This window comes from Daphnia magna, linkage group LG2 (genome assembly GCF_020631705.1).
Source record: "Daphnia magna isolate NIES linkage group LG2, ASM2063170v1.1, whole genome shotgun sequence".
NCBI classification, from domain to species: domain Eukaryota; kingdom Metazoa; phylum Arthropoda; class Branchiopoda; order Diplostraca; family Daphniidae; genus Daphnia; species Daphnia magna.
Window position 1 is genome coordinate 15303157 of NC_059183.1, and position 23094 is coordinate 15326250.

The 23094-nt window shown below is 41.5% G+C and overlaps 1 protein-coding gene across 1 annotated transcript in view; it reads right to left on the bottom strand.

The window, feature by feature from the left end:
- The window catches only part of LOC116917647 (inactive tyrosine-protein kinase transmembrane receptor ROR1), a 103029-nt gene that overhangs the window by 79431 nt on the left and 504 nt on the right, over positions 1 to 23094 (bottom strand). The gene's annotated exons all lie outside the window — the stretch shown is intronic.

Sequence of the window (23094 nt, forward strand, 5' to 3'; positions counted from 1 at the left end):
AATGAAAAAGTCAATAGCATCAGCAGCAAGCGCAGCCCCCGGTCTTGAATAAATAAACAGAAAGTGAAATACAATGTATTTTGCGCTGTTGGAGCTTTTCTTTTTTTTTTGTGTGTGTCCCGGAATAAACTTTTCTCATTGTGTTTGACAACGTTTTCCGCGCCCTCTCTCCTTGCGTAAATCGCCCCTGTATGTTATGGTTGCAACGAGACGAATCTCCCGGCCCGATGACGTTGTGTCATACACTCCAGCATAGCCTGGCTACGGGAAAACTTAATGGGCCTCGGCGAAGAAAAGGACCTCACCCTCGGATGAAAGAACCGACAAAGATAGTGACGATAGCTGCCTCACACGAAATTGGCTCGGCTACAGCAATAAGCAATCGGGTGTTTGTCTGTTTCTTCGCAAGCCACCAAGAAAAAGAGCTCGAGAAAAGAAGCAGTGGCTTTCGATAGGACGGCGGAAAAGCGCTACGTCACTTTGCCAAGACGACGAGTGAATAGGAGAATAGAACCGATACCCTCCCGTCTCTTCACTGGAACGGCTAATGACGGACGCCATAGATAATACACGGCCATCTCTATGTCGCCAATGGTTGGACTATATATCGAACGCCCTATAGTCTCTTATATAAAAGACCCGCATCTCATTAGACTTTGCGCTGTTGTGTACTTGTTCCACACACAAAAAAGCTGGCGGGCGGGCCAGTAAGATGTCGAGACCTCTTTTGCCAAAGCTAGGGGAGCTGTTGGGATGGTCTTGGAGAGACAATACTGCGAGTAGAGAATGAAAAATATACTATATATCTTTTTTTCTTTTCGATCCAATCTCAACTTAGTTCTCCTCCAGCAGCTCTTTAAATTTTACATGATTCCGATCTTGTTTAAGCCTTTAGCTTTTCACTTCTTCTGAAACCCCCTTTCTGGTCTGTTCTTCTGCCGGCTATATTATAATTACAAGACACTCGCCTCCCCCCACTACTGGCAGTAACGTACTCATCAATTGTATCAATTGGCGCGAGACAAGTTCAACGTCGAGGAATGGCGACAATAACAAGCGAGGCGTGCTCAATCGACATTTGAATCATTTGGAAGGGGGGGAAAAATGCCTTGGCTTTTGTATAGCTGCTCACGCATGAACATCGGAACAAGTTTGGCGTTCCGTTGGCAACCTCGGTACCTTCGTCACCATACTTTATTGGGCAAGGCCAACAATACGGAAACATTTTTTAAAAATTTCAATTTGACATCTGGTTAATGAACGAATAGCCTTGGCCACAAGTTGGATATGTTATAGGTGCATGCCATCCAACAACAGTCTTACACCTTGCACCGTGTGATCCAAGAGGATCGATGAGTGATAGGCGTATAAGATGTACTAGTATCAGTCCCAAGAAAAAAGAAAAAAATGTTTGACTTGCCTGAGTTATATGACACTGAATAACGAAATGCATATCTACGGTACTGTATAGTACATACACTGTCAAAAAAAGATGAGAGGGGAAAAGACGAAGCGCAACTTTCACGGGGGGGAGACAGCCGGCCTGTCGGGGATATGTCAAACTTGTGGTCGCATAGCAAAGTAGAAGGTAGACAATGTACTTTCAATGAGAAAAATAAAAGAGAAGAGGAACTAGAAGAAGTATAAGTTTTATGTCGCATTCATTAACAGCGTTGGCTTATACGTGGCGATAGAAGACTACGGCGGGACAATACACAAGTAATAACTATATCAAGAACAAATAGACAGCTGGTCAACTCTTGTCAACAATCAACCGGCGTGAAAGTACACAGATAAAAAGTTCAACAAAAGAAAAGTTTGAAGAACATAACGAGCTGACAAAGAGGCCCTGGTGACTAGCAAGGTCAGCGTCGTTATTGTGTCATTCAAGACTTTCGAATGGAGTCTGATAATTCCAAGTCCAAGATCCAGGGCATAACATCTTCCATAGTCCCAACTGGATGTAAACCTTAAACTGTAATTGAATCGCTCGACGGGCCGAACGAATCGGCATCATCATTCGACAACACGATGGCAGAATGTCCCACCGGTTACCTCGGACGACAAACGATTGATGATGACGACTATGTTCTTTGCAAAGCATTTCGCCTCACCTTACGGCAACTTGGATCTCTTTTCTCTTTCTCACTATCTCTCTTCGACCCTCTCAGAGTTGTAGAGGACACAAAAAGGACACCAAAAGAGACGGAGAAGAAAGGCCGGAAGGAACGGCCGGAACAAAGAGGCCGGATAAAAAGCAACTCGACGGATAAAAGTGTGAGGTGTATGTGAAAGAGAGAACGGACAAACCACGTCTCCAACTGAAAAAAAAACAAACAAAAACAAAACAAAAAAAGGAAGAGAATAAAAACACAGGAGGGGTCCAGTGGAAGGCAAAAAAAAATCTAGAAAGGATATAACCTCATCACCGCAGCAACACAGCTCGGCCAGCTCAGCCAGCTCGACAACATCTTAGACAATACAACACAAGCGGAAGATTGATTTGGGCATCGGTAGGAGGAGCCCCATGACAACCAGACGTGAAAGGGTGGAGGCAAGCATACTCTCTCTTTCTCTCTATACTAGGCAGACGAACAACAAACAGAAACAGAAGAGAAGAGGAAGAAGACAACAACCAAAAACCAAATACATACACAGAGCGAAAAAAAACAAAAATGGAGATGAAACAAAAAACAAAAACTCAAGTTGGTGAGGCTGCCGCCGCTTCCAAAACATCCAGTGCGCCCTCCCAACAAAATGCCCGACTCTCCGTATATAGGCGCATAGGCGGATGATGGACGCGGGCCAACAAATGGGAGACACGGGCTAGGGAATCTTGCCAGCCTTTGCCAAAAAGTAGAGAGTTTTTAGTCCGGCATCACCAGCGACCCCGAAGTAAAGACGTGGGCAAGACGAAGAAGAAGAACAAAAACAAGACCCAAAGTTCTGGTTACTCTGTAGTATATTCTGTAATTCAGCACCATCCTGGATATAACAAAGATATATATACCAGGACTCTTTTTCCCTTATACATTTCTCTCCTTTCGTCCTTCAACGAACGGACATTCCTTACTTAACATTCTATTTTCTGAACCATACAAGCGAATGGACGGTTATATGGCGAATCGCTGTCTTCCCATTTCTCGAGGAATATTTTGACAGACTGCTTCTTCATTTCCGCCCGCTTTTTGAAAGACGTTCTCATCGAACGTCAGTCGACAAATTGGCTCTTCGCTTTGGTCTTTTTTTTTTTTTTTTTGCCTTTCAATTGGTTAAACATTGTATCGCACAAAATCACATGAAGGAGCCATCAAGTACGCCAAAAAAAAGCCTCAAAAAAAGAGCGATGCTCCCATAATTTCCGCGAAACTAGGCGCTCTGAACCTAATCTGAATGTAGCTTTTCCTTCCGGTTAGAAATGGTACGTCTTGTTTCAAAGGATGAGACTCCATCGCGCCTTGACGTCTTCGTGCCGCATTAACCGATGTAATGGCCCGGCCTTAAGCCACTTGATTTATGGACATCGGAGATCATTTATTTGACCATTTATGACATACCAATATTGAGGCAATATCTTTCCACATATTTATTGGAAGGTATTGTGAGTTATCCTGCCATGTAAGGTGAATTCTCACCATCTCCCTTCTTTATATGTTTTTTTTTTCGGATAAGCACAAGGTCGATCAATGTTGAAGTTTCTTCGTGTCGGAGTAAACGAATCAGGAAGACTAAAAGTTATTGAATCCTATTTCTCCAACCCTTCCGCCATTCTTCTTTCGCCCCCCCTTTTCCTTCCCGGAAGACAATTGCCTACGCAATTGCTTGCTACATTATACTGTGTATACGGTTTGAAGCGGAGGCGGAACTAGTGTTAAATAAAACAAGCCGCAAAAGTCCAAAGTCCAACACTCGATTGGCCGGCTGGTTTAGCCAAAGCAATGTCGTCAAAAAGCCTGGTCAGGACCAAGACAGAGGTCGGCAATGTGGGCCACTATGTATACAGGCATAGAGGGGACTGGGAAGTTGCCATAACGACCTGGATAGGCTCATTTAGATGGCGCAATAGTCATATTTCTTCTCAATCAAAATGGCCGGATTCACCCTCCTTCTTTCGTTGCCGTGCCCTTTGCCTCCGCGGTCGTCATCGGCCATCGAAGCGAACAAACCACATCGTCTCACAGCCGTTAGAAAAGGCAAGACAAGCCGCAAAATCACGGACCTAGAAGTGGCAAATAGTCGACCAAAACGCCAAGCATGCCAAACAACTTTTACGAGCCTGTTTCAACTGATTAACTTGTATTTTCTCTTGTCAATTGCAAAGTCGATTCCATTTATTTCCCGTGCTTTCGTGCCACCTACTTCTTTAGCCATTGCGAAAAATAGTGTTTTGCCTACATTTTTTTTGGTTTTTTTGTTTTAATTTTATTTCATACATCGTGAGTGGTAAAAAAAAAACACATCAAAGCGACAATCGATACGAATCGGGTCACATTCCTATTTCTGGCTCTCTTCTGGCTCTTTCAAAATATACACCATAGAGCTGTTCTGCAGGCCTCCCTCTTGTCACGACTACATACATTTCGTATTGGCGGAGAAAAGAGGGGTCCGGCATCCACCCCGGCATCGAAAGAAAAAAAAAGAAAAAAAAATCGATGAATCAATGTAGACTGCCTATATATAGTATATAGTACTCCGTGTAACATTCTAAAACCGCTATTCGTCCACAGATGGATATATAGCCAACTCTTTGAGACCCTAGTTAAGTGGCCAGTCGTGCTGCGGTGATCGTCATTCAAACATGCCGTCCGCGCATTTCAAATGACACGTAGAAAGCTTCTTAATTTATTTGCCTTTGAAAAGATCCTTAATGGATCCAAAAGCTATTCGCCGCCCGCATTTTATGCCGCATGCGTGTACACTATACGTTTTAGGATTTTTACCTGGAAATAAAAGATGCATTCCAAATGCAGCTATCGATGGGAAAATATTAAGCAACGCCAAATTCCATTTTTGTTTTTTACTCTCTTGATTATCGATTATATTCTATTTTAAATTCTCGTGAATTTCACGGGAAGTCAGAGACTCAAAAGCATCGATAATCGGTAAGTTTCCTTGTCAAAAAAAGGGAAAACAAAATCAAATTCAGCGTTGCCCAGAAATGTATTGGGCTATTGGCTTGCCGCGCAGAGTTACTCTTATGGTACTACTCATCCTGTTGATAAGATAACTGGATGACACTCGGCGACAGGAGACACGTTGAGGGTTTTTCGAGCTTAAACACACACGGCACGCGTGACCTAGCCTCGTAAGATGGGCTTAACATTGTGACTCTTGCTTATACATCTTTTTACTTGGTTGAACTGGGCAAGGGAGAAGAATGACTCCAAAGTGCCTCTTTTTATTTGTATAATATTGGCATATTCTTGGTTTTTTTTTTTTTGTTTTTTTTTTCCCTGATTGTTAAATAAAAGATTACATTTTTGGGGACAGGAAGAAGAAGAAGGCAAAAGAAGTCTAGCAACAGAAAGAAAAAATGGGAAACCTTGTGAGAAAGAGAGAGAGAGAGAGAGAGAGAGAGAGCGAAGGGAAAAGAAGTCTGCTGTGGAAGCGAAACGATAAGACCGTGACGATTCCGGCCAGATGGAGTGATTTGAAATTCCGCCGGATGAAGCGACTCGCATTCAGAGTCGTGCATGGCCACTCGCCGCTGTTTCTTCGGCCAATCTTCGCAGATCCATCTTTATATTAACAGTTAGTCTGTAGGAGACGTTCGAGTCGTGTTTTCGCAGCGTGTGGATAGATAATGTGAAGCAAAATAAAAACCGATAAAAACAAACAAAAAACAAAAAAGTAAGACAATACCAATAGCACAAAGGAAATGAGGGCGTACCTAATAGGCCTACCACCCGGAACAGTAAACAATCAAATCAACAACAGCCCCGCTCTTTATTATTATTATTTTTTCTGTTGCTGTTTCCCTTGGTGGCAATCAGGCATGGGATACGAAACAGATAAGAAAAAGTCGACAAAATAGACGCAAAAAGTTAGATTCCGGCCAGGGGAGGGTGTCCAGAGTTATTTCTCCTTTCGTCTGATTGGTCTCGATCAAATCAGTAGCAACAACACAGGAGCGTCTCCCCCAACGTCTCAATCGAAAGAAGTAGCTAACGGGCTAGCGCCGCTTCGTGTTTGAAGCAATGTCAGAGAGCGTATAATGCGCTTCATTGGTCAATCAGAGCGGCGGTTAGCTATATAGAACAGGCCGTTGTATCGATTGAACGGCAAGGAAAAAGGCAAAAAGCAAAGAGACGCCATGTTCATCTCGGCTGCCAACTCAAACGACAGCGTCCCCAGCGCTGCCCCTGTGGCGCTCCAGGCTTTTTTGGCGTTGACTATTTATAAAACTCTAATTACCATAACGATATTGATGATAATGACCCCTCCTATTCTCTTTTCGTCCCCCTCATCTCTAACAACTACACCCGCTCTTCTTTTTTTTCTTCTCCTTTTGTCGCACTCCCGCAACACTGCAACAATAGTCGTAAAACAAAAGTGACTCGAAGGCCAGTCGACGATGTTTGGAGCCCAGCGGCCTATACATAAAGAGACGGACACTGCACGCATACATACACACGCACATACAAATACGCACGGGGTACATACCAACTCCGTCCAGCTGCCAATGCCAAATGGTCTTTCTTGATCGTAACAATAATCATAATCATAACAATAATTTCTAAACAATGAACACATTTTCCTATTCTTGATCGAATCGATAGGAATTATTATTCTTTTTTATTTATTTTTTTTTGTTTTGTTTTGTTTTAATCACATTCTGGTTGACCTCTAAACAGTATAAACTTTATCTTGTCTGTGTGCGCACATTCAAACTGTTTCGGTAAGCACAAAAGGATCTCGTACTTGGTATACATTGTAGGCCACAATGTGCTGTCGAAGCTTGTCACTATTGCATGGTCCACAATTTTAATGGCTCTTTCAGTGTCCGTCAATTTAAAACCGCCTTTCGGCATAAAAAAGAAACAAGAAGCTGCCATTCGTTTTCAATATTGTTGAACAGCGATTTTAAATATCTGTCCATTTTTTGACTTTCATTTCGAACGGCACTGGAGCGTTTCTGTCCGCCTGAACGCTGAATTGGCAATCGCTAAGAAAGATGTACATGCAAAAACAGTTTAGAAGACTAGCGGGGAAAAAAATTGGGGAAAAAAAAAATGTTTAATAATAAATATTTCCAAGCAATTTTCTTTAGGACAGCAAGACATGTCCATCCTGTTGGGACGTCCACAAAGAATTTCGAAAAAAATTTTAGTTGCCAACGCCATCTAGCGATAGTCACCAGACTACAAAGACATTCGGATGACACCATCCATAGGTGGCTCTAGCGACAAGACCATTTCCCAAACTAACCGACAATGTCTCAAATTTTATCCACCAGCATCCAAAATAGTCATAAATTTCGTCGAGATCGATGCAAGGAATGCTGCGTTCAATTACCTAGAAGACTTGGATAGACGTGAAATTTTCGAGAAAGTACAATGAACAATGCAAAAAAAAAATAAAAGATTCGCCATGTCTTACAGACATGTATCTAGAAGGATAGAAAAAATAGAAGTCATGCTGAGCCCAACCTTTTTTGTAATGACACGGTCAATCCTAGCGAATCGGCATGACGAAACAATACATTCATTTCATTCTTTTACAAGCATGTGAAACGAGCACGCGGGACAAACGGCCAAAAGAATGCCAAACCTTAGCTCTTTCTCTCTTTCTGCGTAAAAATTACTTATGCTTAAATTATACTTCTTCTGGACTTATACAAAAGAAAGAAAATAAATGAACGGAAAGCTATTCCATTATTCTTGTCGACACACCTGCTTTCAACTCCCCGGTCGATGGGCAAGCGTTCGTTGTTGTTTAGCGTGTTGCAATATGTTGTGTGTAACGAAACGAAGTCTCGTTTTAGAAAACAAGGTCCTAACAACTTAACATGACTCGATTGGCCTCTACGCAGCTAAAACATGCGACGATCGACGAAAGCCAAACGAAAATGGTTTTTTTTTCCTCCTCCAGACAAGGACTCGGGGGAGGGTAACGAAAGTCAAAAACTCGACTAACGAAACGCAGCCGATGAATGGGTTCTTTGCATGTCAACGCCATCTTTCACGGCGATCGTATAACAGTCGAGAAGAAGTAGGTGAACAAACCTATAACACACGTCAGACGGCGGCTGAGCAGAAGCACTAACGTAAACTGATATTCAGCGTAGCCAATCGGTTTCCGAAAGTCGCAACCTTTTTGACGGTATAGGACAACGAGTCACGCATCCCATCCAATTTGATGATAGGAACGAATATGTATAAATGACGAAAACTCCCCCCTTTAAAAAGAAAAAAAGAAAACAAGCAGAGTACACTGCGAATGAGTCACTGTTCATGTATGTTCCTTCAAAGACATCCATGAATGGATACTAGTTGGAATATGCCGGTGGAATGGTGTTGATGAATTTGTTCCGAAATAAGCGCCGCCGATTGGCAGCGAATCAAAAATCAAAAGAGTTACTCTTGGAAGATGCAATCCGAGATGAACAATCAAACATCGTCAGCGTTCGTCATTCACGGTATGCGCTCTACAAGTCTCTTCTGAAAAGTCGGAACGAACAAGAGCAACAAAAAAAAAAAAAAAAAAAGAAAGAAAAGTTTTGTTTTTTTGTTTTTTTTTTCGGTTGCAAGAGGCACTCGAAAACACCACGTTCCATTTTATCTGAACTGCAATCAGCATCTCGAAATAGAACAACGACGAGAGCTGGATACGGACGGTCGCCCCGTCGTAGCAAAACAAGAAAAAGAGAAATATAAATAAGAAAATAAATAAAAGCTCAGCAGCAGTTTCCCGAAGGGAGACGAAAGAATTTATAGGGCAGCTTCGGCAACATTCTAATAAAAGAAAATAAAAGTCAGTGGCCCGCAAACTACCGGCGACTTTATTTTATCGATGAGCCGTACCATTCCAGGTTTCTTTTTAAAATTTTGCTCGTTGTTTATTTGTTTAAATTTGACATGAGAAATGTCATATATCAAAGCAGACGAAAGAAGAAGAAAAAAAAAACCGCATGTGAACGCGACGTTTGTTGTGCCGTATATCAACTGGATGTTACCATATGATGTAACTAAAGAATGTAAACCCTTGGCTTGCTCTTTGTACCTCTTGAATTCTTTTCAGTTTTCCCCCTTATTTTATTTAATTAAAAAATTATTATTATTATTTTTTTTTTACTTCACAACAATAAAAAGCCGATAATGATTCGAACAATGTTGAGTAGTTTCCTTGAAACCACGTACAGAGGGGATAGCGAAGCCATAGATAAAGCACATACAGGTCCTATAAAACATGCGGGGCTGGGCACTCGACCAAGAATGGAAATATTAGAAGATAAAGGGTAAAGAGCGTGACGAAATGAAATCAGAATTTATATACGAGCCATTCACACGTCTCGCCAAACCAGCAACTCGATAATGGCAATGGGTTCTTTCCACCATTCATTCTTATAGCTGACTGTCTGGAAATTAAAACTGTGCATCTAAGCACATATTTGAGGACGAAAGAACCCCTACATTTAAAAAACAAAAACAAAAAAAACAGGAAAGAAGAAGAACATTCTTCGTGCCGACTGAGTCAATCGTCGAACGACATTTTCTATTAAAGGCGACATTAATTTCATCTAAAAAAAAAAAAAAAAAAATTAGTCACATCATGAAGGACAAGTGTTGCTCTGGAAACTGTAAGTAACGACAGCCGATGCTAATTCACGGTGTATTTCTATTCATGGAACCGTGATGCTGTGCTCGCGTTTCTCTGCCAAAGCGGGAGGACCTTTTCGTGATCGATCATGAGCTCTGCCACAACCAAAGTAGTAACTCCAGAGGAATTCCCAACAAAAAAACAAAACAAACCCCAACGTCAGGTAGAAACGTGAAAAAAGGAAATATACACACGCAACACAACAGAACATAATGGTAATTATAACAGACCACTATACATGTAATAGTAGAGTTCAATTTTCCAAATATTCGAAACTCGTGCAAGTTAGACAATATGCATGGGAAACGGATAGCATTCCAAGAACAAGTCCATTTTCGGGTAAGCAAGGAGTTGACTTCAAACAACGTCCATGTATAGATGTTCTTGAAACGTATTTGCGCGTGTCGGGTTGCTTTCGTTACGCGCGAACAGCATCTGTCTTTCATTGCAAGGATCGAAACGCAGCCGACCTTCGTGGTTTAATATCCTTAAACGCATAAATCAATCTTATAGTGATGAAATGTGTATAAAACCATGATCCGATTCAACATTTCTCGACCTGGGATCTGGCAAAAGAGATATCGAAACTCTAACAACCGCAATGAGGTTACGCTATTTACAAATACAAGACACTACTTAAATAGAATGCGCAAGTTGAGGGATGAACTAGTTTAAATTCGTTGCGTGAAAAACTCGGATAGGAACACAAGAAATGACGCATCAAATAGAAGAAAGGCCTTCGACTGACATTCACGAAAAACTACTTGACGAATCCATCATTTTTGAGTTTCACCGAAACGCCACAATTTCATCGTGATGTCGAAAATTGAGCCGTTGTTGGCTTCTAACGTAATCCACCCGACCCGATTGCGCTGCTAGGACGAGACGACAGCACCAATCAAAGCGTCATCCAGTGGCTGACGTATAAACTGATGAATATCATTCTCAAATGGCCTTCTGTCTGCCGTGATTTCCATCACACAACCATGACGAAAAACGTGGGACACGTTACGTCACCTTTGATCTTTTTGCTAAATTCGTGTGCTGTTCCGCGCACACGACGTGCCTTCACGTACCAGAAATGACGAGTTCACGCCACCCTTTCTCACACGCCTAGGTTTGCGTTGTGTGAATGTTTGTGATGATTCCGTTTTCCAAAAGTTTGTCTTTGCTTTGTGTCGGAAAAATAATAGAAAAAAACAAAACTGACGAACACCCGAAAACAAAATGGAGTCTTTTACGCATTCATGTTTCTCTTTTCAAAGGAAATGGCGAAACGTGTGTGTGTACCGTTCGTGTTTTTGGGGTCTGCTAACGCGTGACGACCAGCATAAAAGAAAATGAAAGAGCCCGTCCCTTAAAAAAAAAAAAGTGAATAGAAATAAAACGCAATATTCCACTATAGACAGTGTGTTCCGAATAAATACCACCGACATAAATAGAGGATGACCACAAACGAGCAAAAGTCAGTGCTTTGGAAAAACCAGTGCTTTTGGGGGTTACTGGTCTTCCCTTCTATTATTCGGTCGCGTCGCGGTCACTTCCGAAAAAAGTTCTTTAATGAATAATTTCCCTTCATTTTATCTATTTCTAGGAAAAAAAAAAAAAAAAACGCATCCGAAATTTGTTGCTGGGGCGTTACGAGCATAAGATGGTTATTATTCTTTCTTAAAGAGAAGAGCGATATTACGGGCAATGAGCATCAAAAAATGGCTCTTAAATATTTAAAAAGAAAAAGGTGTCCAAACTGTCGTGGCCTTCCGCTCAAGAAGTGTGCTGCAGGGACCGACATCGTCAGGAAACGAAGGAAGTGGTCCATTAAAATGAGAGCGTCACGCTCAATTGATGATCATTTTCGAAACGTTTGCGGCTGCCGGGGCGCGTGACTTTAACGATTGAATCACGAAATGGACACACGGGGGCACAAACAGGGACGTCCACAAAGCAGGGGGGAGGAGGAATAACGTGACAAACCACCAGGTGGCACTGCCAAAAATATTGAGCAGCGGGAGACGACCGGCCCGCGTGTGGCCACACGCGCTCACGTTAAAAGAAGAAGAAAAAAGAGAGAAAAAAAAAAAAAGAAAAGCCGACCGTCGCAATACATTCAAGTTAAAATGCCAATAGCGTAGGATGTGCAAGCGGCGCCATTTTAAACGGTCGTCCTAGTCTTCGCACTCCATTACAATGAGATATATACACACGTTAGTTGAATGTCAGTCGATGTAGCATTGCAGAGATGCTGTTCCGTGTTGCATTTCTTTTCTTTTCTTTCTTGAAATGTTTTATTGCAAGTTTCTCATAAGAAGATAAAGCTCGGCTGGGTACCTATGCAGTTCGGTGTGTTCCAGCATCACCTAGGCCATTATCCGTTGCCCATTTCTCTTATCGATTTTCCAATTCAAATAGCCATTCTTCAGTGTCAGATGTTATAGCTGTCCGGAGGATATCCAATCGACGATGTCCATTACGATTAGGAATTTTTTATTTTTTATTCTTTAAACTTGTAACTGTGCCCTCGAGTGCCACGTTGGCTTGTATATACTAAACAATAAGAAAAAATCGGGGGTTTTGTACGGGTCAAGTTCCGGTTCATGCCCCCAAAAAGAAAAGAGAACATGATCGTTAATAATAGCTAATCATCATTGGTGTCGAGGATAATTTGAAGACCACCTATTACGAGCACACACACACAACAACAGCAAAAACGAGAAAAAATTGGGAAAATACGACGTGTTCTAGAGTTTCTGTCTCACCGAAACCGCGACATTGTCGTCTGTGCCAGTAAAACCGAAAAACACCTTTTCTTTTATACTTGTTTTGTGTTGTTGTTCTGTTGTTTTCGGTTACATACAATATAAGAGTCCTCTTTCCGGATGTTTATATACTGCGCACACACACCGACACTAACAAAAGAAAACAAGAAAAAAACGATCACCGCTGCAGGCTACTCACGTTGAAATTGATGGTAAGGCAGCCTTTGTTTGGGGTTTGCCTCTTTTTTTTCATGTTGACGGCGCTCACGATGTCAAAACATTGAAAAAAAATATGACAATCAAACAATTGGGCCACTTGTAACTACAATCCAACTTTAAACGAGCCCCGACATTCTGCAATCGACGTGAATTCGGATCAGAAATCAACGTGAACGCAGAAGGATGAAAGCCGAAACAATTCAATAAGATAAGCGCACCAATTGAAAACGTTGCATGTCCTTCATTTTTTCCTTAAACGTCTAGAATGAATTTTTCAAAATAAACACGGCCTCTACTACCCGGTCGGTTTTTGGTTTCCCTCCACAAGTTGGGAGACGATGTGGAGGAAATATGAGAGTTCCCGCACGGCGTGCGTGTGTTCAATGCCTCACACATTTAATATTTCACGGCTGAAGACCACCGGACAAGTCACGCGCGTCTTTTCTTTTCTTTTTTTTTTTTTTCTTTTTACACACATTGGTAGGATTTCTACGAGTAATTTTTAACCCGTGTTCACTATGTATATACTTTTAGGCCTTGTGTTGTTAGCGTTGTTTGTTGTTATTGTTGTTGCTGTGTTATTTTGTCTGCGCCAGATTGCCAGTTATTGCAACGGAAATCACAGGAAAAAGCAGAGACCGCGCATTCTCAGGTGCATCAAAGTAGAAAGGGCGTGACTACATCCTTTTACGCCCGAGGCAAAGAGGAATCAAGTTCCGCTTCTCTTGCCCCATCTCCCACCAACCACTTGAGTCTTACAAAACAACAAATATCAAGTTATTCCTTTGATCGTCACGGTGTTACCGTTTGCCACCCTTTGTGACACACACACACACACAAAGTCTGACGATCTGAGTTGGTCGCACAGGGTTTCAAACATCAAACGAAATTTAGGGGAAGGAGTGAGGATATCAAGACACATTAGACGAGTCATGCTCTGCTGCCCGGCTCATTTGGAAAAAATAAAAAAATCAGCCTCAAGAAAAGCCGGCAGTCAAATGGAACTCGATTGCAATTGAAACGAAACGGACGTAGAGCAAAGCTAGGCCTATAGGCTTACTTTTCTTTTCGAAAATATCATATGACTCCTTGCTGCCACCCTAAAGGGATATCAAAAGACTTGACGGGCGGATCTTCCAGCTGTCATGTCCCCCCCTCCGTAGCCACATGAATATACATACAATATATATAAAAAGATAGCCATTTTATCTTTTTCTTTTTTCAGAAAATCTCCCCGTCGAGCTTTTTTTTTTCATCCATAACATGCAGGACACTCTTACGCTTCTTTTTTAAAAGGTAAAGTTTAGGGTACGCACATACACCATTCTTCCCTATCTATGACGCTAACTCTCCCCCCCTTTCAACGGTGTATGTGATGCAATAGCAGCAAATGTGGGGGATTTAGTTTAAATGGTATGTGATGAAACTGTGACAACCGAGACGGACATTCAGTAAGCACATTTCCGTCCAGCCGGCGTGTGTCATTCTTTTTTTCTTTTTGAACGCATGTGTTCCCATTACTTTACTGCGAATCGCGATTCGAGAATATTATGGTTGCCTTTGTAAGCGGCCAGGTATGTAGGACGTTGTGTGCGTGCAACATTATCTCGACAACGACAACAATGGTCAATGCGTGGCATGTTTCTATATCCCCAAATATTGGCAAAAACACAGGTTCCATTTCCCACTAACGCGAAGCCATTGATCGACTCGCATACCACGTCACTTTGCATTCTTCTTGGTATACTTTGGCACGCACCACCTCGGCGCGAACAAAGTATTAACATCGCTATCGAAAGGCCATGAAAAAAGAAAAAAATAATAATAATAATACAATGTCGTCTTCACTTTCACGGCGCTGCCAATGATCTTGTGTTTATATAATATGGCGGCATAAAAGAAGAGGTGCCCCAGCGTTGTTGACTAATCGGATGACAAAATACACGGGACGCCCACTTGGCTCGCTATGTTTATGGCTTCATTAGCTTTTGTCTTCATTGACACAGAACATGTTACGACGCTTCTAGGCCTATCGGGTCAGGTCGCAATCCAGTTAGGACAAAAACTATTTTGTAGTAACCAACACACACACACACAAAAGCCATGGATGAAAAATGAAAAATTTTCATTGACATTTATGGGGCATCAAATTACGAAGAAGGGGATTACAGTTAACTTGAGCGATAACTTTGTGTCTTTTAATTGCCTAGTTTGATTCATTCGTCGAATAGCGCAGCAAGCTTATTAAGCAGTCTTTAAATGGTCAACGCTATTCCAAGTGTGTATGGCTCCATATGAATAACAACATCAGTTCAAGCTACAAGGAAAATATGATCGCGGGAAAGACAACAACAACAAAAAAGAACGACGAGAATGATGATCTCACTTTAGAAAGCAATCCAATTAGGTAAATGCAGCGGACGGGCGCCTAGAGCGCGGGCAGACCACCCCCCCCTTGTTTCCCCTTTGATCGGCCAAGCGTGAGTGAGCAGGATGGGTAAGAAGAGGAATCTTGTTTGACTGGCTTCAACAATATGCTTCGGCTTACTCTCGTTGGCCAGCTCACTCATTACGTCGATTTCACTAAAGGAACACCCCGATTCTGGAACACATCAGGGTTCACTAATTTCTCTATAGCATATGCAGTTGATCAAGAGTGGACGTGACCTGAATCTCTGAGGTATAAACTCTGTCCCATTTAAAAGCAGGAAAAAAAAAATCCTCTTTGTGCCTAATTATAATACGCCGATTGTTGACGGTGAGACATACTAATATATCATTATAGTTAAAACATTTCCCTTTTTTTTTTTCGAGCCATATCACATCCATTATTGAAAGAGAGCTTTGAAAACGGAAACGATAAGGAAGACGTGGGGGTGGGGGGGAGGTCGTTTATTTATTTATTTATTTTTTCGTTATATAGCATCGAAACGACGAGGATAACGAGATGCACGTGTCGTAGAACCTACACCGGCGATACAGAGGCATGACATGTTGCCGGAATCATTAGCTGAGAATTCCGGTCTACATGCTATATGTATTCTATTTATGACACGACTCAATGGAAATCGCTACTAAGGGTGTGTGCGTGTGTGTGGGTGTGTACGAATGTGGAGCACCCACCGCTTTATTCGAATCGAATGTCATAGTCTCATAACGAGGAGCTGTACACGCTTGAACTTGGATATATATCCCCTGATATAATTGTAATGTCACACTAACAACTTGAACTGCGTCCTTTGCTTCATTCTATGCAGAGCTTTCAATGGCAAATCAATAAAACCAGTCAGCAAGGCAATCAATTTCCCCCTTTTTTTTGTTCTCAACAAAGTTGTGTACTCACTGCTCCCTCATTCACACACTTCAGCGGGTATAATATCTGGTAAGTTATTGATGGCAGTTAGTTGTTTAAAAAGAAAAAAAGGCATCTGTCAGAAATTTCTTGAATAGCATTTTAAAAATGGTCAACTATATTCAGGTGCCAGTTTATGCCGTATCGCGGGATTGGCATCGTCTGAATACTTTCACGTGTATGCTAATGCCATCGTTGTTTATCACAACAATAAAACAAACAAAACAAAAAAAAACGTCTACGAAACAGGTCTGTGGCTGTTTTTCTTTTGGCTATCTCGAGTTACCTGTAGGGCGTGATGCTGAAGGAAATAAAAAAAATAAAAAAACATAAACAAAAACAAAAAAAAAAAGTCGTGATACACCATTCCGATCGTGGCACGGGCAATCGAGCATCGCTCAGTCATCCAAACTCGAACCCGCCCGGACGCGATTTACGATGCCGATTTGAGCTCATGTACAACCAGTGGATATGGTCGGCCAACAGGTATTTAAAAAAAAAAAAAAAAAGACGCAATCGAAAAAGTCTAGAAGGAATTAAGAGAAAGCTGTGGCTTTTAAGACTACGGATGCGGCTTTGGTGGTGGCCGCCATCAGCTCCACCACCGCATTTTGAAAATGAAACGCCGAACCCGAAAGGAAGTCTCATCCATCACTTGACACGTTAGCTGTTCCTACTTCAAAAAAGGTTATCAAACGGACTTTTGGTCATACATGGTAAATAGCTATGCGTGAAGAATATGATCAGCCATGCATTCATATTTGTGTGCGTTTCAAAAGCGATCCTGAATGTCGGCCTCATCCATTGCATTGGCATTCGAATCATCGGCATTTTCAAAGAAAGAAGAAAGAAAAGCAATCAACATGAATGGCCAGCTTAATTATCATAGTAGAAATAGAAGCGAAAGCGTCGGTTCTGTACATTAGCTGGGATAAATCAAAGCGATGCAGTGACAGTCCATAAGCAAGATCGGATAGCTATACTCTGTCAATCGTAAAGTGGAAATCCATCGTTCCGGATGAACTGAGAAATCTCGCAAAGGCCGTCTTACTTAGACGGCCCTTTTGGCTGGCACAGCAATTTCCTTTTGTTATGACGACGTGCTGTATTTTCGAACGAGTGTGAAGTGAACATCTGTTGGTCCATCTGGACAGGGCCGAAAAGAGGCCCATCGCACTCCTCCCCATCACTCCATCTCTCATTCGGCGCGTATTACCATCCGCCTTCAACAGCTTTTGCTTGTCAATAGAGTGACGGCCTAACACTATCTGTCTAAAGAGGGCAGGGCGTGAGTTCACTATGCACTGTACGTGGAAACAGAACTGAATACAAAAAAGAAACGAGGGGGGGAGACTGCCAAATATCCGTAAGTCCAGCCGCCCCTATGGTTCGTCAAGTCGTCCATCACAGCGTGTGAAAGTCCCGAGCCGCGCTAAGCATTCTCTTATCTTCGTTACAATACATAGAAGACCCAGCTCGTCATGGGGCTGCCCGGTGTGGCTATTTTGACTATTTAAATTTAGAATTCTCATGTATTGGCTGTAGACAGCGAGCCAGAAAAATAAAAGGGACTCTTTTCGGACTCCTCTTGCCGCTTTGTTTTGTCTGTCACGCACGAACTTGATGATCATTTCTTTTATCCTTTTCTTCTTCTTTTTTCGCCATCAAATTTCTTTTATCAGTTGGAGATGACCTAGTGCTGACGGAACCGTAGAGGCAACTTCCGCGTTCGTTACATCTAGCCATCAACAGCTACTCATTATATATAGAAAGGAAAAACCGTTACTTTGTCAAAATGGTACACCCCCCACCTTTACAAGACGTTAGTTGTTTATTGGGACGCACGTAGACACGGCAGTAGGGGGTAATTCAAATGATTTGACTATTCAAAAAAAAAAAAAATACTAAAGGCGATGAAACTGACACGAGCAAAGAGGAATCCCAAGTTATACGACGTGTCCATCTTTCGACATCTCAGCCAACACCTTGTACACACGAACACGGAATAAAACGGCTGGCAAAATAACTATAAATAATCCTCATGAAAGAATCGTTAAAAGACAAAAAACAAACACCAAGTCTTGTATTGCATTCTTCTTTAAATTGTACGCTACGCGGCGTTCTTTTTCTTTTTTCTTATATATTTAAGATCGTCGCCTTACCCCCCGTGGCACAGCCGTTTCATTTCTCTTTCTCTTTCGCAACAGTTTTTTTCTTTTCTTTCAACATTGGAAAACTGCGTGTTTCGCGTATATTTCGTGTGTGTTGTTAGTCATCGTTGGAAAGTTAAGGATAATTTCTTTTTTTAATTAATTATTGATTTTTCGCGTTTAAAAGTAACGGACACCATGATCATGGCAGCACACTCCAATAAATAAAATAAAACGAACTGATCGATTATTTCCATCAGAGCTTCAAAGTGCGGATCCGATTGCGAGTTTCGAAACAAAAAAAACACAAACGCCAATCGAAGGACATTTCTATTTCATTGGGGGAAAGTTGAGTCAAACGATTGGGAAATCGGTTGGTTTCTTGCACACACACACACACACACACACACACAAACAAAAAGGAGAAACAAAAAACAAAACTTACTAAAACCCCAAGAGAAAAAACAAAACGGTTCACGATTCATTTTTATCTATACTATACAGCGAGTCGTGATATTACATATTGGTTATTGGGCAGCAGCTGCGGGGTAGAAATCGCTCGCTGCTGGAAGCCATCAGTGCACACACACAAGCTAACCCTTTCTTTTTCTTTTACGTTTTTCTTTCTTTTTTTTTTCCATGTCTTCCCTATTTTCCCCGACGATTTACCTGTATCCCATATGTATGTATGTATATAAGATGGTCTTTTCCACGACCATTTATAATGCATGTTAGAGAAATCTCCAGGACCGAAAAGGGGAAAGAAAAACCAAAAGAAGTTGAGGAATTTTTCAGAGTCGGGCTGTCTTTCATCTTATCATACAGCCGACTGCATCGGGCTCCCGTCATCAAGACCCCCTTTTGCCTTTAATATATACACACAAGCAAATCGAGAGAAGAAGAAAAAGAAGAAGAAGAGATGGAGGTTATGTTTATCTTCATATCTTTCCTTCCAAAACAGAACGGACTACCTTATGCTGGATAACTACATGTAGACTGGGCCGATGAAGCACCTGTCAAACAAATGCTGATCAACGAGACGTTAACAAGGTGATGGACCCTTTCCACCCCTCTAACATTCACGCAAGACGCCACCGTTTTTTTTTTGTTGTTTTGTTTAGCTATGCTTGTGTTTTTCTTTTCTTATTGGCTTGTGGAATTTATTTTTATTTTTTTAAAACACGATTTTTTCGTCTGTCGCATCCGAAAAACAAGGGATGGAACTACTTGTTAAGCCATCAATGTAAAACAACAAAAAAACTCGCTGACATAAAAAAAAAAAAGCAAGAATTTTCTATTCAGAAAGCACGATGAATAGAATTCTAAGAAAAAAGGCAGTCCATGAAATCCAACGGGAAATCAGTTTTTTCTTATTATTTCTATTTTCAATTCCCCCCCTCAAGTTCAAAGATGTTACCCCTCTGTACATGCGGTGAGGTGGATTGAATAATTATGCAGGTAGATGTACAACAACAACACGGATGGAAGAAGGTTAAAGAAAGAGAAAAAAAAAATACTTAAAATAATAGTAAAATGACCAGTTGGGCTCCCCCCCCCCTCTAGCGTCCACTCCTTATTAGGCAGTCCTCTTTTGTAGGTAAATGTTTGGCCGTATATACAACATTACCATCTACAGAAAACGGTGCAGGTGGATGATATATACGTATATATGTATTTGGTTTTTCTTTGGGTTCTTCTTATTACCTGCGTGCTGAGCGTCCAGTCGACTGGATAAAAACAACAAGCGATCGGAACGTTTTTCTTCAGAACCTACCGTCACAAAACTTCGAGATCGTATTTTTAAGGTAAACGTGATAGATTAAGACGAGTTTTGCGGTTTATAGTTTCCTATTTTGGCGGTTGCATGCGCAATCGGTTCAATTCGAAAATGTTTCAATTCTTTACAAACCAAAGCTATCTAACTCTCGAAAAGCAAGAACATTCGCCTATCTGATCAGACTGGCGACCTAAATAATTATACCTTTTTCAGATTTTCAGCACTGAATTAACATGTTCCCATTTTTCTCTTTTTCTTTCTTTCTTATATTTCCAGACACGTACGGTGCGATGAGCCCACGCATGTAACAAGCCGTGAGGGTTGTGGAGGAGTAGACCAAAGTAGTTTCCAAACATCTTCATCAGTAGTCGAGGATGGGGTCTAATTGTCTCACTTTCTTCCTACTCGAACTCCCCCCTCACTCTTTTATGTTTGTGAGGTGGCAATAATCATTCTTCCTTCTTCCTCCTCTACCACCCCCCATTCTCGAATCTGAAATCCGTGGGAACCCCACGCGCAAAATAAAAAGGTGGTAACGTCGGGAACAAGCTGACGAGGAGCCCCACAGAACAAGAAAAAAAGGGAAATTCAAATTACGGCATCTTCCAGTCTTAAGGTAATGGGAATAAGAAGACTAGATGAGTTGAAGGGGGGAAAAGAAAACGAAGCTCCAAGTCGAACCCTATAGGCAACATACACAGTGGATGATAAAAAAAGGGGAAAAAAAAAGAACTAGAAGTTGGTAGTGCTATATAAAAGACAATAGAGACATCACTGACAAGCCCTCGGAAAACCATGGAAGCTAATCCGCTAAACACCAAGGTAAAGCGAAGGAGAAGCAGGTAAGAAATTAAAACGAGACTCTTTGCTGGATGGCATTATGTTATGTGTTTTTTTCCCATGCACGCCACACAGGATCTATACGAGACGAAACCGCAAGTTTCTCTTTTACTTTTTTTTGAGCCTGACGTTTAGTTCCTGTTTCTTTTTGACCGTGATCAAGCGGTCATTATTTTTCATTTTGTGTATTTTATTTTTATTTCGTTTTCTTTGTTTATTGTTTTCTTCTTCTTCTTCTCCTTCCAGTACAAAAATGGACTGTTTTGTTCGAAATTCTTTTCCTTCCGTGTAAACAATGGAGTAATTAGGCAACAGCAACAACAACCCCGGAGTCAGTTCATCATTTTTCTGTCCCGTTTTCACGGCTTTTGTGGACAGCAGAAGGAGCGAAGGGGGAGAGAGAGAGAGTCACGTGACTCGAAGTGAGCAACAAGCCAACAACACACACAACACGGGTTACAGGGCGAAAAGAGATGATGGGCAGAACACCGGAGCGTATAGAGCACTCTATCATACAGCGAACGGAAGTGACGGTCAAACACACAGCCCCTCATTCTCTCTCTCTTTTTTCCGTCTCTAACAGTGCGTAGAGAGAAAAATAGAGAGAGTATGCACAGACAGAGAGACAGACAGGCCTGCTGGTGGCAGCTTGGAAAAACATGCGTGCTTATATACAAGATAATTGACATCCGCTCTCGCTAGAAATTACTCCGTCACAATAATTAGTTGCCCCCCCCCCTACTCCCCCGCTAGCGCTAAACATATGTGTAGTCCTATACTGCACTTATATAGTTGGCAATGTAAAAGAACACCAGCACACCGATCGTAATCGCATAATCATCCAAGATATGGTACCAACGAAGAGAGGAATCAATCAAATTTGCCGCCCAATCATGAATCACGCGTCGATAATGTCGAAGCTTTTCAAACATCCATTAAAGATTAGCTGTGACATGAATGTGTTCTTTGGCCTTAATTTATGACCGGAGGACACGCTCGAACTGTCGTTAAAAAATAAACAAACAACAAAAGAAAAGAAAACCGCCAGTGTCAACGTTTTTTTTTCCCGGAGCTTTGGGTGAGGATTACCAGCATCCATCAATGGTTCTTCGGTGCACGGAAGTTTGGAAGAAGAAAGACTGGAAGCATTTTTTTTTTTTTTTTGTATAACCAAGTCGGGAATCCCGCGAGTTGTTGGGCCTGAACGTGACGTTGACAAGTGGCTGTGCAGTTTCCAGCAATGAAACGTTAAGCAAGCGGCTTGTTTGGCTGACATGGAAGAATAGAATGAAAGAGCGAAGACGAACGATCGACAGAGCGGGACGGAATGTTCTGCTACTGCGTGTTTTCAGGTGTTGAGCAGCATGGCTCACTCTATCTCAATTGAAAAGAAATAAATAATCCTTTTAAAGAAAAGAAAAGAAAAAACCAAGATGGGTGGATAAGGACAGACAGATTGAGATAAAGAGATAAAGCGAGAGAGAAAGTGGAAGAAGAAGAAGAAGAACTGGGTGTCAGAAAGGCAACATTTTGTCACGTTCGAATCGTGAGAGCTGATTCACCTGATGGCCATGGGATAAGGACAATCATCCAAACGCGTTTTTACCTTTCACCCCCTCTGTGTTTTCGTTTCTTTAAAAAAAACTTGTGTAAACTTTTTGCACATATTTTGCTTTTATTTCTTCCTTCTGCTTATACGCAGGAATGAAATGTTGCATTCACTTGGCATTCCCTGATTCTTGGCTCCTTCTTTGGTATTCGATTGTTGAGCATTTGATATCAATAACAACAAAAGAGAAATAGCGTGTCAGCACGTAAACCAACCAACAAATCTAATTCTCAACTAGGGCAGTATTTTTGCGTGCCAATAAGAAGTTTGATGATTGTAAAAAAGTTTGTTCTCAAATGGGTTTCAAAAAAAAAACTTGGTTCTAGGCGGAGCAACAAAACAGGCGCCAAACTGATTGCGCAGATTGATTGCTGACGAAAAGGGAAATAACAAAAACCCAAAACAAACAGTGGTAATCAATCAGTGAACCAGGTTGCTTGGTCGGCTTTTGTCTTAGTCAGTAAAAAACGAAAAAACAGTCCAAGAAAAAACGCATTAAACTCTGGCTTCACAAGAAAGAAAACAAATCCGCCATTTGAACGGATTGATTGCATCGTTAGCAAGTCGCCTAG